Genomic DNA, 6,888 nt, shown 5'->3' with positions numbered 1-6,888 from the left:
TTGCTTTATGAGAGAAGCAGAGAGGATGTGATTTTCCTGCAATAATCATTGAGGGCATTTGAAACCAGAAAACAGGCTGGAGTAATAATTCTCATTTTGCTGGATAATTACAATAGAGCGGTTTAGAGGAAAAGAGCCCCATTAAAATTTTACTTGTGGAAGATCTGAAGCGGGGGAAAATTGCTTTCAGTGAGTTGGAATTCTCGAGAAAAGTTGTTTGCTGGTGTCAGCATCTTTTGGGGCGGGGTAGATAATTTCCGAGCTTTCATGCATCTGCCACTAAATGTGATTTGGTTTGCAAGAACAATCCTGGCCCGTTGCATAGATTTATCCCGAGAGATATCTGCCTGTCATGACCCAGGTGTATTTTTGTACACCTGGGTCAACATTCCCCATAAGCTACGAACCCATCTGCCGTCTTCCAAAGTTTGTTTTTATTTCCTTCTTTGCTCCGGAGTCAAGAGCCAAAAGTCTTAAGTGGAATATTTCTGCCAATATAAAGATCACGTACTGACTCTCTCAGGCTCGTGTTTCATTTCTCTTCCTCCTCACACTTCTTACTATATATGTTTTTCATCTTCCACTACTACGACTGCTGCTTTTATTAGTTAAGGCGCGATCCCTGTGGAATAAATTGCAATTTCAAAATATGGTCTTAGTGGAGAAAACAGGCTAGTGCTGATATTTCATAGATCAAACAAGAAAGACTTGATACACAACCTTATTGGCAAAAAAATTATATCCAATCTGACTGGAGTTATCTTAAAAACATATCACAGATGGCAAACTTTTTCAGAAGTACATAATGTGAAAAAAGTGAATTTGCTCTTTTCTGAGACGCAGTAATAAGGGAGTGAAAGGAACGACGAAGTGAAGTGAGTGAAGTGAAGCATGAAGCAATGAGCAGGAGGACGAGGAGCCAAGGTGGTGCACATGAGATCAAGATGTTACAATGGAACCGTGAGAGCTTAGTGTCGTCACAGCGAGACGCCGGTGGAGGGGGGAAATCATGTCGGGGAGTATCCCGCTGTAGCAAGTCACCTCGCCAACTCCCAGTTCAGATGAACCTGCCCACCTTCTGCTACCCAGCCTCGACACGCCCTAATGTTTTTACCTCCTCACTATGCAGACACGGCGTTTCTCTGCAAGGAAGAGCTATGCCATTACGAGCAGGTGACTGTGGCACCAGCGTGGTATCCTGAGGTCAGGGATGTGACTGCAAGTGGTGGGAGAGGATTAGTGGCTCAGCACAGGGAGAGAGCGGCCTCCCTGCAGTGGAGAACCAGCTGGTCAGCAGGCCGGCCGGCCCGGCTCCATCTGTCGGTCACCTGCTCGACCCGCTGGGGAGCGCTGGTAAATCTCTCCGCTTCCCGCGTAGCTCCCAGAGATTATGTCACTCGGTTTGGTCGTGCAGGAGTCATTCTGTATCCTTCTAACCAGCAAAATCAATTGGGATTTGCAATTATTTCCTGTCTTCAACCTCAGGCTTGTTAGTGTGCAAACAATGAGATGATATTCATTTTAAGCATTGGGGCCACATTTGCAATGTGCTATAATGGGTCCCTGGGCGCAGTGTATTTTCTCTTATTCTATGCATAAAGTGAAGGGATAAACCCTGAATTCAAAATGTATTCCTGCAGACCCTGCCTGAGGGAATTACTGACATAGTGATGTTGTCACCCGGAAACATGAGGATATCAGAGTAAACAAGGAGTTGTGAGACATGTATATGCAGTGTTGGTAAGCCTCTATTCACAAAGAAACAGTTCCTTAACAAAAGTGTAAATTGGTTCCTATGAGCACATGCATGCAAAGGATATAAACAGATTTCACTGGAGGTTTCACGGGCACGCCCAAATGGTCCCGAGGAAGACCAAGAACTAAATAAAATTAAAAGTGGCCTCGGTCTCGAAGAAGAAGCGGTTGAAGATGGATGGATGGATGTTTGAACATCGTTCGGTAAGATCTCATGTTCCTGTAAAGATCTAAAGATCTTTCCTATTTATACCATCTGATGGTCTCTCATTCAGGCATTTATCGAGTGATGTCAATTCAAGCCTGTGACAGTTCAGGGTTTAGAAATCAATAGATTATAATGGAGACAAAAGCTCAGCTGACCCTGATAACTCTTACAGGCTGTCTGTGAAGACATTTTTGGCAAATTATGGCCAATTCACGCCAATTCATTTAAAAAAATGTTTATTTTTAATATCACTGGGAGTATTGCAACAACACAGAGGCGTCCTCAAAATTTCCCATCATGATGAGACCATGTCTGCAGGCAGACGGTAGATTTGCTGCATCCTGCACAATTGTTGGCATAAACACATGCTAAACTTTGCCTTGTTCACACTGTGGCAGCTCATACCAACTAAGTTGACAGGAAATGTAAATTCTCTGTAAATGTGCTCAAACTGCTAAGGAAAACTGTGCAATCCAACCCAAAAACAGAGTAGTTTCTGAGTCGACTTGTGTGGGGAGATTATTGTGCTGACAACTATCGTTGATGAAAACTTGATGACATTTACAAACCAAAGGGTTAAGGGTTGTCAACAGACTTATTAAAACTCTTTCAACACTGTGTTTTATGTTCATTCAAAAACAGTATTTTTCTGTAATCATTGAGGATTTCCCAGGGAATGTTATTTCCCAAATCTTCAATCACCCCAGTTCTGTCACAGCTTCTGCTTTGTATCTCATCCATAACCTGAGTCAGGTACCGAGAAACAAAAGATCCCCATCCGCTCCTATTTGAAACAATGCTGCATTTTGTTTATACTGCTGAATCCACCTGACAGCTGTTGTGGGCTCCTGTCAAAAAGTGTTGTTTTCTTTTCTTTTTTTTCATTCACAGTCTCAGTCACTCTAACAAGGAGTGTATAAACAGAAGGTAGAGCAGAGAAAGCAAAAGCTGCGGAAATGCCTCAATCCGAGAGAGTCAGCGGAATTCTGGTTAAACTTTCACATTTTTTGGAGCCTTCATCCGATATACGCGACAGTGTCGTGGAGAAATGACATACTACAGTGCGCTGAGAGCCAGAGTAACAGTTTTTCTATAATGGCTCCGTTTTTCTCATGTTGCCGCCTTTGTGCTCAACACTGAAAAGCTGCCATCTCTCCCCAACAATAACAGATGCCAGAAATCCTGTTTCCTAAAAGTTTATAACGGCTTTGTGCTTACTGCAGCCATCTTGGCAGAAAGCCAATTGTATTTGACTGTGACCGTGATTGGCAGAAACGTGGTTCTATTGTTTGGCCACTCATGTTATCACGTTTGAGGAGCTCGGCTAGCCTGCGGCAGTAAAAGCAAGAGGGGGATATTGGCTCCTGAGTAGCTGGCATCCAGCCTGTTTCAGACAGGCAATTCCAGGGGAGCAATTGTCTGGTTTAATTGCTCCAAAAAAGAAAGACGAGGCGTTGAAACTAACAAGCTGTCTACAGAATCCCTAATTTACAGGCTCTGCGATAAAAAATGATTCATATTTCTCTCTTCCTCTCTCTTTCCCTCTTCTGTGTGTTTCCGTTATTGTAAATATTCACAATGCGGGTTATTGGGCTGGCATAATTTGCAGTTGTGATTTGCACAGTGGGACAAACGCACACTGATTTCACTAATTATCGGAAGGATGATGACCGTTTTGTGGAGCAGAAATCACTTGGAAAATTCAAACATTCTCCCCTGACTTCACAAAATGTGTTATTTTAAGGAACGTTTAAAAACGTATCTGGATCTGCATCAAATAGATACACAGGTTCTTTTCTCTTTAATCGAATGAAGCATTTAAAGTCAGTTTATGTTACAAAATCATTTGAAATGGTTTTAAATATTGAGCTGCGGCATTTGTTACCCCACCCGTACTGTTATTTACATGACAATCTGTAAACTTGTTTGTTAGATTTATTACCCAATAGCTGGTTTTATTGCCTTCTTCCTGGGTTCATTTCACTGTTTCACTGTTTGCTTTATCTCCTATTATCATAAAAAAAGAGTTGTGGTGAGACAGGAGCTTACATTTGTAGCAATTCTGCCTTTAAAAATGGTTACTCCAAAAGACAATAGTTATACTGTATTTTACTCCTGAGTCATTTTAGGGTTATTTCCTCTTTTCTGTTACGTTAAAGGGGGCATCCGCAAATGCAGGCGAAAACGCAGCAGGCACCAGAATGTCGGCCAAGTGAAACATGAACCTTTGATCTTACCGCAGATATAACCCTCAACATCTATCGCTGTCACAGAATAGCTTCACTTTTAGTAATTGATTGTTTTGCACAGAATGAATGGCTCATGACATCTAATCTGGAGTCTCTGCAGTGAAAACAAATGAACTCAAAAATAGAGGGAAAAATAGGTTAAGAGCAAATGTCTACGGTACTAAAATCAATGTGCCGCAGTCCAAAATATTGAATAGTCATGTAAAGGCAAATTCATGCACACACAATGCCAATAGGGAAAGGGACAATAATACGCCAAGGCATATTCCTAAAAATAGAATGTGTAGTGTGTGCGTGTAAGGTTGTGGGCCGTGGCCTGTTCCTCCTCCCTCTGCAGCAGCCTCCATCCATATTCATTACCTCCCACGGCGATGGGGAAGGAGGAGAGGGGAAGAAGGGAGCAGGAGGAGCAATGAGGAATCCGTCTGTTAGTTAAAAGGAAAGGGGAACACAGGTGTGTGTTTGTGTGTATAACACCAGGTTATCTATATCTTACCTTTGCAAACATTAATAACACTGTAAACTAAGCAATAGTTTCATTTTTTTTTTTTATAAATGAGGCCTCGTCATCGCTGATCTGTAGGTTAGTGTCTTGTTTTACCGAAGGTGAAAATAGAATGCGTGTGCTGCTTTGACAGTGCTTTGTGTGTGAACTGTGTGAATGCCACAGTTTTCATTCTAGTTAACTGAAATCCACACCGTCCCTCTCTGAACAGTACAATAACACTTGTGATGTGATCAGACAACAGGATAAGGGAGGTGTTTGGCTTGCGATACTGTAAAACTGATGAGATCTCTCACCTCAGTGCCCACCTGCTTTCTCTACTCACATGCACTTCACACGTATCTGTCACACATACACGTTCCAAATGAGACGAGATCTTGACAAAAAAAAAAAATCCCCAATGGGACATTTTGTCAAGATCTCTCTGCGCCTCATCATTTCCATCTACATTCCCCACACATTCAATACAGTCTCTCCTCTCACTTTACTCTGAATCAACTTTGTATTGCTCTGAAAGATTTGAGCAACATGAAGGTTTGTCGTTATCTCAGTGTGATCACCTGGAATCCCTTTTCTTTGTGTGTCTGCCGTTGAGTGATCACATGCTTATGTCCCTCAAACAAGTCTTTGGTGTTTAATTTGGGAATTATGTTACGTTTAGCCGGCAAACGGACATATGGAGATTCCCCGTGGACCACTTGATCGGGTATATGATGTATTGTCACGTTCCAAGCACTTTCAGTAGCTCACTTAAAAATTCAATATCGAAAATATTTCCGGAAAATCAGCAGCGCTAATTACTATCTTGTTACGTACATATTGTTTCCCTATTTAGTTTTTCCTGTACAGGATTAGTTAGTTAATTAGTTCATGTATGTAGCTGACGCTTCGAGTCGAATGTCCTCCATCACTTTCGGATGGAGAATCCAATTCATGTACAGTATGTTCTCCGCCCACGCCAGCTATTAGCTACCTCCGCTCGCCTAATTACCGCCATTCATCCTTTATCCACGAGAAGTGGTGGGAAGCAGCTGGTACAGGGTGGCTGTGTTCTTATATGCATGTGCAGAAACACGCACACAGACGCACGCCGCTCAGAAAATGTCGCGCGGAAATAAAAACCAAGTGATCTTCTGCCAATAGTTTAAATAATTCTGAATGTGTATTTGGTATCCTTAAGCTGTCTCCTAAATCACAGAGTGTAACTAAGCTTTTTTTGTGTGGGGGAGGGAGGTGAACATCATGATGATGGTAAATTTGGATTAACTCGCGCTCGGGTTAATGACAAGAATCTCACCTGTGAACTCAACTGTGACGTTATGGATGCTGAGCTTCAGCTCTGCAAAATCATCCGGCCTCCATCTCCGCCGCTCCTCCTGCCCACCACTTAATCCGGCTGTCATTCTCACTTCACCCTTCGCCTGCCTCAATCCTTCACACTGCACGCGCATTCTCGCTTGCATCAACCAACAAGCGGGGCCTGTTATCGCTGGAATAACCCCGGCGTGCGGCACCTCAACAGGCCTCCTCTTATGACAACTGGATAATTAGGTGTCACAGTAGAAATTGAAAGGTAAACGGACGGCAGATACTGTAAAGCCATGAAGCTGTCAGCTGTATCACTTTTTTCCATGCGAGCTGGAGGATTGGAAATAAGGTAGATCCGGTCTGGAGGTCAGTAAAAGAGTGAAGAACCCCGAAGGCGCAACGAATTAGGAGGGAGGATTAAAAGCTACATAAATGCAGGAGAAAAACGAGAAGATGGGAGAAAATCTGAAGTGCAGGAAGAGACGTGAGAAGGGGAGAAGGTGGTGCGAGTGGCAGAGGCCACTGCCTGGCCGCTAACAAAATGCCCCGGTCAGACCTCTTGTATGTACACACGTGCATGTGAAAACGCACACAAAGGGCAGTCGGGCTTCCTGATCGATTGAGCCGTGCCCTGCTCCGACGTCTCAGCAGGCCTCGAGATGAATGAGCTGACCTACGAAGAGAAAGAAGAGAAAGGAGGACAAAACAAACCTTTGGCTTGTAAATCTCAGAGGCTTGTGTCTTGTTAGCATGGGTGGGTTCAGTGTGCTTATCGACACTTGGGTCGTCTTTCTTTCCGTTCTGTATGAGTGTGTGTTTGTGTACTTGGAAATCCTCTTTGCAAAGGACCAGTTTGAGTTTTA

The sequence above is a fragment of the Gasterosteus aculeatus genome, chromosome 15 (genome assembly GCF_964276395.1).
Source record: "Gasterosteus aculeatus chromosome 15, fGasAcu3.hap1.1, whole genome shotgun sequence".
Classification (NCBI taxonomy): domain Eukaryota; kingdom Metazoa; phylum Chordata; class Actinopteri; order Perciformes; family Gasterosteidae; genus Gasterosteus; species Gasterosteus aculeatus.
Note: the sequence above shows the minus strand (reverse complement) of the source record.